At 35.3% G+C, this 12,696-nt stretch overlaps 1 long non-coding RNA gene across 1 annotated transcript in view; it reads right to left on the reverse strand.

Annotated features, from left to right (window-relative positions):
• The window catches only part of LOC119242977 (uncharacterized), a 154,347-nt gene that overhangs the window by 52,026 nt on the left and 89,625 nt on the right, over nt 1-12,696 (reverse strand). The window contains exon 4 of the long non-coding RNA XR_005124590.2: nt 10,400-10,500. This is a non-coding gene — a long non-coding RNA (uncharacterized LOC119242977). The remainder of the gene's footprint in view (nt 1-10,399; nt 10,501-12,696) is intronic.

Genomic DNA, 12,696 nt, shown 5'->3' on the forward strand with positions numbered 1-12,696 from the left:
GGAAAACTGGACCACCATAAGCAAAAAAATTAAACTAGACCACTACCTCTCATCATGCACAAAAATCAACTAAAAATGAATAAGAGAACTGGCTATGAGACCTGAAACCATAAAATATATGAAAGAAAATATAGGTAAAACACTATAAGACATACATCACAATAGCATCTTTAAAGACTCATCACCCAAAGCAAAGATAGTCAAGGAAAAGATGAGCACCTGGGATTACATCAAACTGAAAACTGCTGTACAGCAAAAGAGACATTAACCAGAACAGAGAGACCGCCCACTGACTGAGAAACAATCTTTGCACTCCATTCAATGGATAAGGGATTGATCACAAAGATATACAAAGAACCCACATGACTCAACAAAAACAAAATAAACAATCCAGTCAAGAAATGGGCAGAAGAACTTAAAAGACATTTCTCCAAAGAGAAATGCAAATGGCCAACAGGCATATGAAGAAAATGTTCAATATCCCTTATAATCAGGGAAATGCAAACCAAAACCAAAATGAGATACCACCTTACACCAGCAAGAATGGCACATATCAAAAAAATAAGCAACAACAAATGTTGGCGAGAATGTGGTGAAAAAGGAACTCTCCTATGTTGCTGGTGGGAGTGTAAACTGGTCCAACCACTATGGAAAGCTGTCTGGAGGTTCCTCAGTCTACCAAAAATGGACCTGGCAATTCCACATCTAGGGATCTACCCAAAGTACACAAAAACATTAATTCAAAAGACCACCTCTACCCCTATGTTTATTGCAGCACTATTTACAATAGGTAAAACCTGGAAACAGCCCAAATGCCCAAAAATAGATGACTGGATCAAGAAGATGTGGTACATATACACAATAAGAATATTATTCAGCAATCATAAAAGATAAACTCATGCCATTTGCGGCAATGTGGATGGAGCTAGAAGGAATTATGCTCAGTGAAATAAGCCAGAAGGAAAAAGAAAAATATCAGATGGTTTCACTTATAGCAGGAATATAGGGGAACTAAATAAGACATCAGTGTAAAAAAATAACAGTACAAAACACAACAAAGCAAAAACAGACAATCATAAATCAGAGACATCCTGCAGGGGACGAGGAGGGAGAGGGATTAAAGGGAGGAAGGGAGGAACACAGGGCCTGAGGTGATGGTGCACGGGTGCATGGGTGAAGGAAAGTCTATGGGGACTACACCTGAGGGGGTTGGGGGAAGCAAACATTATTTAAAAATGAACAATGATGTAAAAAAATTTAAAAATTAAAAAAAAAGAAAAAAGTTTACACATGGAGCCTATACAGTCCTCAGTACATATGCTTCCCTATTTGTCCATAAGTCTAGGGATTTCCTTTACTTGGCATGAATTATAGGAGAGGTGCCTAACACCCAAACTGAGTGAGTTATTCTAGCTTATGGTGGTGTTGGAGAGAAAAGCACATAAACCAGAGGATGTCATTAGACCAGTGACAATGGAGGAGAAAATATCCAGCGCTGACAGCCCTGCTCACTTGCAAGCTGATTGGTGTCAACATGCAGAGCAGTACAGACAGAATAGCTTAGGAAAGGGTTTGCTGCATCTGGCAAGAAAGGAAGTATAACAGCAAAAAGAACAAAATATTGTATGTCTGTGTTTGCTCCACCTAGGAAAAGCAGACACAATGAATCCACAGTATGTATAGAGAAGGAACTAACCACATGTATTAATACAGTCTTTGTGCCTCTTCTGTAAAACAAGTTCTGTGCTTATAGCTAAAGTGGCTGCACAGATGGGGCCTTTTCCCTTTTCTTTGCAATATTCCATATTCTAATTATGACTTACACTGCTTCTGGCATGAAAGTAAGTCCAGTGATGTGGCCCCAAGAGTAGGCATGATAAAAAGCCAGGCCCATGAACTCATGTGACTGCTCTTTTCTACTTCCTTTCTCCTCCCTCAGCTAATTCAGTCTGTTTTTTGACAGCATTTGGAATTCTTCAAGCTGTCTCTGGTTGCTTTTCGCACTGAGAGAAAGAAGATCAGACTTTCAGAAATAACTTTACAGTATTAGCAGGAGAGGAAGCATAGACTGATTAACAATGTGGTACTAAAAAAAAAAAAAAACTTGCAAGTAAAAAGTGCTAATAACTGATTACATTAAAAAGGACCTTGAAAAGGCTAATGTAATTCTTCCGGATACTACCTAAGATTCTAGTGCAAAATCTGCATCATAGATTACAAGTCTCCCCACTGCATATGGCAGGTAACACTTAATTTTTATCCTAAATGTTTGCCCCTAGTCCACAAAGGAATGCCACCATAAAATTATTGAAAATAATTAAATAAAATGACCTAAATTATGTGATTCCATTTATACTATATGCCTAATTAGGTTCTATTATTCTATATAATGAAGTCTTAAAAACCTTTATTTCACATAAATTGGTATTTCACAATTAATACTCACAAATTTCATATTGAGTATAGAAGATGCATTAAACTTCAATTTTTCATTCTATCAAACTCTTAAGAAGAAAAATACTCTTAACAATAATTGTTTCTTATAGAAGCTATGTCACTATAAGTATTGGGAAAAATCCTACACAGTTTGCATTTATGTTTCACCCTTTGAATTTACTAACAACTTTCACCTAAAAAGTCTTCTATTTCAATGTAATTTTAAATGATTTCTTTCTTCTCTTTCTTACAGTCATTTTTCCCAAAATCTCATAATGACTTTGACCATTTTGTAATCAGGAGCATTATTAGTGTCATTCATTCATTTATTCATTCAAAAAATATTTACAGAATGTCTGGAGGTACAGTAGTTAACACACAGAATGAAGCACATACTCGACCAAAAGGAAGCAAATAATAAAAATAAACAGTAAAATACATGCTAAACTGACAGTGATAGGGGTTATAGAGAAAAATAAAGGAAGGAAGAGGAATAGGGAAAGGAATTTAAAATATGGTGACCAGGAATTTGGAAAACCTAAATAAGGGACCAGGAAAAAGACTAATTATAATAAAGTAAAAATCAAAATCAACAAGCAACTATAAACCAGAGACACACTATGGAGGGGGAGGAGAGGATGGGTTAGGGTCAAAATAAAGGGGTGGGAATTGTATGGGGATTATAACCAAGATGAAAATGCATACATTGTGCAAAAATGAAAAATGATGTAAAAATATATATAAAATGAAAAAATTAAATTAAAAAATATGGTGGCTAGGAAATGCTTTATAAATAGAATATTTATACTTCAATAGTAACAATCAGGAATCCAGTCGTGTATATTTATGTAGAAAATAGTTCTGTACAGGAAAAGAAATCTTTGAAGGCAGATTATGCATGGAGCATGAGAAGTGCAAAGTGGCCAACATGATCAGAAAGGAGCAAGCATCAGAAAATGACCAGAGAGTCATAACCAACGCCAAGTTATATAGGCCAAAGTAAGAAACCCAGCTTTTATTCTAAGACTAGAAGTCATTAGAGAACTTATGTAGAAGAGTGACATATTTGACCTTATAAGGTTGACATATTTGACCTTTATAAGTTGACTATATTAATAATAAACTGTTGGGGTAAAAAGCAAAATTGGTAATAAAATAAAAGACTAGTAAAGACTATTACAACTCTTCATTCTAGAAGTGATGATGACTTAGGCTAAGTTGATAGAAGTGAGGAAATACAAAATAGTTAGACGGTTAATATATTTTAAATGTAGAGGAGCAGTTCTTGGTGATGGATTAAAAGCAGGTTATGAGAGAAGGAAAGAGATCAAATATAACTCCAGAATTTTGGGCCTGGGCAAATGTGGAGTTTCCATTTACTGATATGGGGGGATGACTTTGTGGGGAATAGGTTTGGCAGGATGAATAGAAGTATGATTTTGAACTTAAACTAAATTTGAGATGCTAATCTGATATCAGGTAGAGAGGTTCTAAGTCGAGAAAAGAGGTCCAGGATTTAGATATTCAACTGGGACTTGTCAATGGAGAAATTAACTTTGAAATCTTAAAAAAGATGAGACTTTCAAAATAGTGTAAGGAGGGAAGAAAAGAGTAACAGAACTGAACATGGGATAATCTGTTGAATTGTGGTCAGTGAAATTAAATCTTCAAAAGAGACCTAGAAGTCAATAATAGAGAAGAAAAATCTTGGCAGTATAGTATCCTGGAATGTACATGGACACTTTCAAGGAGAATGGAGTGATCAACTGATTAAATTTCGATGACGAATAAAGTAAGAGGTTGCGCAAACTTGGTGATTGGATTGAGGAACAGGGATTTAAACTGGTGATTTAAAAGTGCAATTCAATACAATAGTGAATTCAAAAGTTTTGTTGGAGAGAGTTTAAGAAAGGAAAGTAGAATTGGGACTGTTAATTTAGGCAGTATTTTGAAAGTTTTTATGTAAAAGGGAATAAGTTCTGTGGTAACGTAAAGCTAAAAAATAACTATTTTCATATGGGAGCTATAAGAGCAGGTTTGCATGTTGACATAAATGAACTAGCAAAAAGTGGGGAGAAATGACATACAGAGAGAAAAATGGCTTGAAGTAGGAAAGGAACGAGGTAGTCTCCTCCTGTGCAGAATTGTTTTAGATAGGAATACCTGTAAGTCACTGACTGTCCAAAAAACAAACATGTAGGTGGTTACTAATGTCAGAAGTTTGTGTAAGTTCTCTTCTGACTGTTTTGTTTTTTTCTCTGGAAGCAAGGTCATCAAGTTAGGATTTAAAAGGAAGTATTAGAAATTTGAGGAGAGAAGAAAAAGTAGCATATACATTTTAGTAAGAGTGGGAGAACAAAAGGACTAAGGAAAGATAAAATGATTGCCAGGCTTCATTAAGAGCCCATCTGAGATTAGGGGTAATAAATTTAAAGGAATACGATCATTATAGCTATGCTTGTCTGCAGTCATGTACAATGCTATGGGAACAGATGTAGAAATGGTTTTGACTATGGATGAAATTCTGCAAGATAGATACAATACAAGGGAAGAAAGAGCAATTATAATGATGGGTCATGGAATATCACATTGCTGAATAAGAAAATGAGTTCATAAGGGGGACAATAAGGAGATGGTATATCCAATTATTTTGGCCCCCCTAACACAGCATTAACACAGGTGAACTTGAAAGACAAGAGACAAGATGTAATGATCATGGAGACATGTTTCTGAAATTAAGATTTTTGAAAAGTTAAGTCAAAGGTGAAAAGAAACTATATGGTATAGACTTAGTGTTGATTGTCTTATGTTGATTGTTTTATGTGATTACCTTCTTCTGGAAGAAAAAGGTAGAGGAGAAGGGGTCAAGGCACAGAGAAGTTAAACTGGTTCTTCAAAAAGAACCGATTTCAGTTATAAGAGTGGTTCTCAACCTCGATCATTCATCTTATAAATAGATTATAGATGTATGGATAGACAGATTTTAGACAAACATTTTTTCCATTTCACTATTTAAAGGCTTCCCCAAAATTCTCATAGAAGGCCTGTCATATGATTAAACAAAGTAATTTTTAAGTTAAACTACATGAACAATATTAGTTTTATCTTTTACTCTACAGTGAGGAAACTATCCACTGTCATGCACATAATCAGTTTGCAGTATCCCAGAAGAATTAATCAAATATAATTACACAGGAAATAACCTCACTTAAACATTCTTTTAGTATTAAATAGGAATTTTCCAACAATAATAAAGAAAAATCTTTTTTCTTATGTTACAATGGAACTATGGAATTAAATGTGTTGCTGGGAACAATTCTGAGATGGCTGCTGATGCAACTGTAGGTAGGCCAGGCAACCACAGAGAATTAAATACCCATGCTTTATGGATCTTACAGATACAATATCCAAAAAGACCTAGAAATACAATGCTGTTTTACATATTAGTGAGAAATGCATAAAAGATATTCTGGTATATAGTTCATTGTGAATTAATGTATAGATGGGATAAGAGAACAAGTTCAAATGCTTAATAATAAAAAAGTATAAATTGAGAGCTATTTTTAAGGCTGGATATTTTATCATTTTAAAATTTATTTACTCCTTTAGACAATACATTTTGAGTGTCTAATATATGTGACACAATCTCCTGGCAAATGGCATTCCTACAGTTTGCAATCTACTCTTATGAAGACTATTATTATTCATCATACAAAAAAAGGCAATTTACATGCATTTACTTAGATAGATATAGGGGAATGAGACTTAACTTTCATTTGGATATTTCCTACTTAATTTATTTCCTGACATCCTTTGTCAAGATGGAGATACATAAGATTCTTTTTAAACTTGGAATGAGAACTCATAAACCTAGATGTGACTAGTTTCTTAGTAAATCTCTTGTGATTACTATGGTTTCAAACATCAAAAATAAATATTTTATCACTCTAAAAAAGTAGACAAAGCAATGAAAATCAGCTAATATAGTTTAGTTTTTTTAACGTGAATACTTAGAACACAAAGATGAAGTAAAAACAAGAGAGAGCTGAAGACTTTTTTAAAAAATGCATTTTAGTTATAAATCATCTGAAAGGAGGAGCTATGACAAAATAGAGTGTTTCAGAAAGAAATGAAAATCCCCAAGGCAACCAGCAAAGGAAGAAGAGAGTTTCTCTTAAAGTATAAATGGGTCTTTGTTGAATTTTAACAAGCCCTCAAAGGACAGATTCCTGGAGATGTCTGAAGTTCTTCATTTAATGTGAAAATACTTTACACTTTCCCTTAAACAAAGAAATCACCCCACTGGCTAAGAGCCAGAGCTTGCACATATTTTGAGACACCACAGGAAAAGAGAGAAGAAGAAAGAAGCCAAGCACTTCCATATTCACCCTGAGGGAAGAATGTGCCCCACTTCCCAGAGTTCTAATCAGTGGCACTTCTGAACCCTGATTAATGAGTCCTTCCATGCTCCTGGCTTTGCTGCCCTAACTCTACTCTACAGTTTCAGTTTTCACCCCAAATCTGGAAATGCCTCCTAAGTGAAGAAATCCCTGAAATGATGTGAAGGGAATAAAAGGGAAATGCAGATATTAGTGCTACTTGACCAGCAGGAAATTTGAATTATATCAACTGAGATGGCCAGAAGAGCTGTTGAAATATAACATAAACTTGAAGGGGGTTATTGTGTCTTTTTTTTTTTTTTTTTTTTTTTTGGTGGGAGGCAGAAGTTGAGTTAAAAGCTTGTGAGTCAATATGGTACTTCTTCATTGTGTCCTGCCCTGAACTGGGACATCTCTGAGTCACAGCTCAGTGAGGCATTTTACTTAACCTCTTAAAAAGGACTTTCTGTGTTATTTGGGGTAACTGGGATGGCTTTCTCTATTATTTTGGATGCTAAGTTGGGATAGCTTCTATGTGGGTTATGATTTATTAAGTTTATGAATATAATAGTCATGGCCATATATAATAATAGTGATAATAATACCTACATTTTCATAATATCCCCTAGACACTATTGGGGGTTTATAAACATTAACTAAATATTTACAGCAAGGGTTCATGGCACAGACACAGAAGTCCAGGGAATATGTGTGATTCATCCAAGGTTCTACAGCTAATAGATGTTGCTCTCATATACTAAACCACATGCCTATCCTTTCTAATGGAAACTTTGATATGAGCACTAACATTCATAAGAAGTAGAAAAGGAATAAGCTTCTAAGACTGTAATACAGGACAGTGTATTAAGAGTTACAACTGAGTTTGAATCCTGACTTCTGCCTGTTTTTTTTTTTTTTTTAAGATTTTTTATTTTTTTTTTATTTACACAGTAGCTGGGGGACAGGCCAAAGGCAAGGGTGAGAACATTCACCAGAGACAGAGCCGGGAGCAGAACAGGCAGACAGACCAAAAGTACTGCTGAGGGGAGCACAGGCGAGGCAGGAGAGGTCTGCAATGCCATGTGGGAATCTCCCTGGCCGGCCAGGAATTGAACCCATGCTGCAGAGGCTGCGGACAGCTTCACAGCGCTGTGCTCAACCCACTGTGCCACTGGGAAGGCCCACTTCTGCCTGTTTTTAAGCTATGTGACCTCAATAAGTAACAGAGTTGAGATGCAATTTTCTCAATGGGGGGTAATAATAGTAGATTACTATGAAAATTAAATTATATGATACATATTTGTTAGCATATAACTGGGAAATAAATTTATAGTAATTGGTAGCAATTAATTTAATGTTTTTCTGTACATATCCTAAAATAATCTAATAGTGAATATCCATCCAATGAAATCTAAAATTCCATTTCTTTTATTCCCAGACTACATATTAGAAGATCTTTTAAATAAATTACCAGGGATTTTAAAATGGCAAAAAATAAATGCTAAAACTCATTTTAACATACCTAAACTTCTGACAACAAGAAGCAAATAATTAAACTTAGAAGAAAACGAGAAGCCGCTATGTAAAACAAATTGAACAAGTAATGCTGCCTTCCTAGTTTGCACCCCAAATTTCCCTTCAGTCTTAGATTTCTTCTGGGCTATTTGGTTTATAGCCACAATGTCCCTAGAGCAGTACTTGCTTGTAGCTCAGCACTGTGGCTTCAAGTACTGAAGAGGTTTTGTGACCAGATCACTCTAAGGCACACTGTTTCAAGCTGCCTAAGACTTTGTGGTTAAGAAGAATGGTAGAAGGCTTCTATAATTTAAGATGAGGGTTTGTTTTTTTTCTTTCCCACTGGAGTGATTCAACATGCATTATGTGTGCACATGTGTTCCAGTACAGATGGAGACTCAAATGACTATCAGACCCTTTGGTGTGAGTTCAAATTTCCTGAAGGTGTTGGAATGTCTGTAAAACATCAGATGCCCTTCTGCTTGGGCTGTGTTTTTTTTTTTTTTTTAATAAATATATTTTTAATTCTTTGCTGATTTTACATCTCGTTTTCTTAGGAGAAAAGACTTGACAGTGTCTTTTAAAAATTGCTCATAGAAAAGTTTTTGAGTTTCTAGCATGTTACTGATTCTCACATTGAGAAATTATATCTGATTTGAATATAGCCAAAGACCAGTCATTGTGTTTGTATGTGTTCCCTCTCCCGAAAAAATCTAAAATCTTTATTCTTGTTCCAATACTATTAGTCATATTCTACAGAATTATTGGTGAGTTGCTGTCATTGCTTTAACAATACATTTTTCTACTTAAGCCTTAGAACGTGTTTTTCAGGAAGGTTTGGGCAATATTATCAATGTAAGTGCTGGGTTTTATCTCTAAGTTTTTTGATAATTACAAAGTAGCTTCCTCTGAACTTTTTATTTTATGGTAATCCCTTTTGTCAGAGAGAGATAAGAAAACTTCCCCTCACCCAAGTTGTTCTTTAAGTAGTTGGATTCTACTAATAATGGCTTCTACCATCTGTCTTTGTTTTTATTTAATGCCTGAAAATCATATTATTAAGAAAATGTCAGTCCTCCCTGGTGGCACAAGGGGTTAAGCAGCGCACTATGAGGCAATCCACGGCCTCTGCAGCATGAGCCTGATCCCCGCTGGCCAGGGAGCAACCCACATTGCACAGCAGACCTCTCCTGACTAGCCCACTGCTCCCCTCAGCAGTGTACTTTGGTCAGTCTGCCTGTTCTGTTCCCCACTCTGTCTCTGGTGAATCCTCTCACTCCCCACATCGCTGGCCTGTACCCCAGCTCTTATATGCATAAATAATCTTTAAAAAAAAAAAGAAAATGTCATGTGAAGGAGATAGATTTGGGGATTCATTTGACACCCTATATTTTCTTTCTCAGTTAAAAAAAGTATTATTTAAATCATCAGCAGCAATTAATCTTGTAAGTAGGCTGAATATGTAGTTGCTTAAACAAACTTGCATATAAACAAAGGTGCACATAAGGGTTCTATTTGCCTCCAATTAATCCCTAACATGGGTTCTCTTCTCTTTTTCCTGTGGCCAAAATTCACCATGGCACAGTTACTCCTGTGAATTCAATACCAAAGATGAAAGCAAAGCACCCAGAATCCCATTGTGACCAACCATGACTATCAGTCAGGATAGATGAATTTAAGCTATGGTGGCAAACAATCTCCAAGTCTTAGAGACTTAAAACAATATATTTTTTTTTTTGTCTGCTTACATGACATGTTTATCACCCAAGTAGGGGCCTCTATCATTCTTTCAGGGGGCTTTTCTCATCATCATGCCTAATGAAAAAGGGACTCCAAAACGGACCTTGTAGCTGCAGTAAGTACTCAGACCAGCCAAGTGAGTGACACTTACCACTTCTACTCACAACACATTAACCAGTGTGTTACATGGTTACATAGATACATGGTCCCCCAAAGCATCCCTTCAGTGCCTGAAGTGATGGGAACATGAAAACATCTGGTAAGAGCACCACTAATGTCTACCAGGAATTACCTCAAAGGACAAGTTCTGAATTGGAAATAACCCTTACCTTCTTTTTCCAGAAATTCTGAAGAATAACCACTGGGTGGACAGATGGGAAGAGTCATTGGTTGAGAGGCTTCATGGGACACAAGTCAGAAGGAGAAGATCCTGTTTGGAAGAAAATATCTGATGACAGAAACTAAAAATGAGAGGGAGATCAATTTACTATGCAATTTTGCTGATACCAGTTTTTCTTATACCAACATTGCTGTAGTTAGTTTCAGGGATTTTTAGAAAAAATATAAATACATACTTTAAAAATCACATGAAGTAATCAGAATTGTTGAGATGATCATCTAAAATGTTAAATACTGCATTTGTAGGATACTACAAGTAACAAAGCAGGTCATTTGCTTGATATTGAAAGAAAATGACTGAAATTTGAAACATGCGTACACTAAAGCTTAGGTGTATAAATTTCCAAGCGTTCTTTGGTAAGCATATTCTCAAGAATCACTAATATGAATAACCACTTACCAACAAATAAATAATTTTTAAGTACTATTAGTGGTAGCCACATTTTAGTTTCATTCTCAGATGCCATCATTTTCAAAATTAATTGCATTTTTATTTATAGACACTCTGGCTAACATGAATCTACCCACCAATGTTAGCTTACACAAATGGTTTTTGTATCTTAATTATTGAGACAATATTAGTTTACAACACTGTATACGAGTAAGGAGTATAAGTTCATACTTCTTTAGATGTATGTCACCATACCATTCAAATGTTTAATTGTGGCTCAATACTTAACTTTTTTTTAAAGATTTATTTATTTATACAAGCACTGGGTATAGTCAGAAGCGTGGGAGGGTGAGATAATTCACCAGAGCCAGAGTGGGGAACAGAACAGGCAGACTGATGGAATACACTGCTGAGGGGAGCAGCGGGCAAGGCAGGAGAGGTCTGTGGTGCCATGTGGGACCCTCACTTGTGGCCAGGGATTGAACCAGCACTATAGAGGCTGCGGGCAGCTTTGCAGCCCAGTGCTCACCCGCTGCATCACCAGGGGAGGCCCTCAATACTCAACTTCTTTTTGTTGCTGAATAGTATTAAATTGTACTCATGCAAGTGTTTATCAGTTCATCTGATGATAAACATTTGAGTCCTTTCTAGTTTGGGGTATTACAAATAAAAGTGCTTTGAACTTAGAGGTATAAGTTTTTGTATGGACATATGTTTTCATTTCTCTTAGGCATAGACTTTGGAGTGGAATGACTGTGCATGGAAAAGTGTACTTTTAACTTTTTAAGAAATTGGCAAACTGCCAAAATGATTGTACAGTTTTCCAATCTTCTGTATGAGTTTTCACTGTACCATATTTTCACAAACACTTGGTATGCCAGTCTTTTCAATATAAGCCATTTTAATCAGTACATCATAGTATTTCTTTGTTACTTTAATTGACTATCTTTAATATTGAACAAGTTTTCACATATGAAATATTCTGTGAGGCGTCTGTTCAAGTTTTTTATTATTCTTCAATCGGGTTATCTTTTTAAATAATTGAGTATAAGGAACTCTATATACACTCAATACAAATATTTTATCTGATACAGGTGAATAGTTTCTACTAGGCACTATCCACTTGGTTTCATTTTCTTAACTGTTTTTGAAAGAGGCAAAAGACTTTAAAAATACAAGCAACTGAAATCTTAAGTTACATATTAGCTTTTCAAAAGAAAAGCACTATCCTCAAAGTTATATCACATTTGCTGTGGCTCTAAGATATCAGGCATCATTAAGATATGAACAGTTCAAAACTAAAGATAGCCATAATAATCACCACACAACAAAATCCATTTCCTGGTGCCAAGACTGCCAAGCAATGTGGTTGGCTACTTAGGAAGTAACTGAGACAGAAGTTTTCCCCACTTCAAACTAATATAACTTTTATTTCTGCCAAAGCCATCATTGGCAGTGTTTCATGATTCACTACATTAGGGTAGTATTTCATCATTAAACTGACAGCTTAAACAGTGAATAAAAAATACATATTTGTATTTGGCTCATTTAAATACTATGACTCTAAGATAGGAAAGTAGAACCATGAAGTAGAGCCATGAAGGTGGTGATCTCAAAATGCTGGGTCAAGTCTCTTTGCATTAATCTCATTTTTTAAGGAATTGATTGTGCCAATGATATAGCATTGCAACAAATAACTAAGAAAGGTCATTAATTATTATTTTCCTTAGTGACTGCCTAATATACTTGTTAAGTATTGAAGCAAATAGATGTTTACAATGAGAAAGTCATATTCATTTTTATTTATTTATTTATTTTTAAGATTTATTTTTATTT

Source organism: Talpa occidentalis, unplaced genomic scaffold (assembly GCF_014898055.3).
Source record: "Talpa occidentalis isolate TD23 unplaced genomic scaffold, MPIMG_talOcc4v2.1, whole genome shotgun sequence".
Taxonomy (NCBI): domain Eukaryota; kingdom Metazoa; phylum Chordata; class Mammalia; order Eulipotyphla; family Talpidae; genus Talpa; species Talpa occidentalis.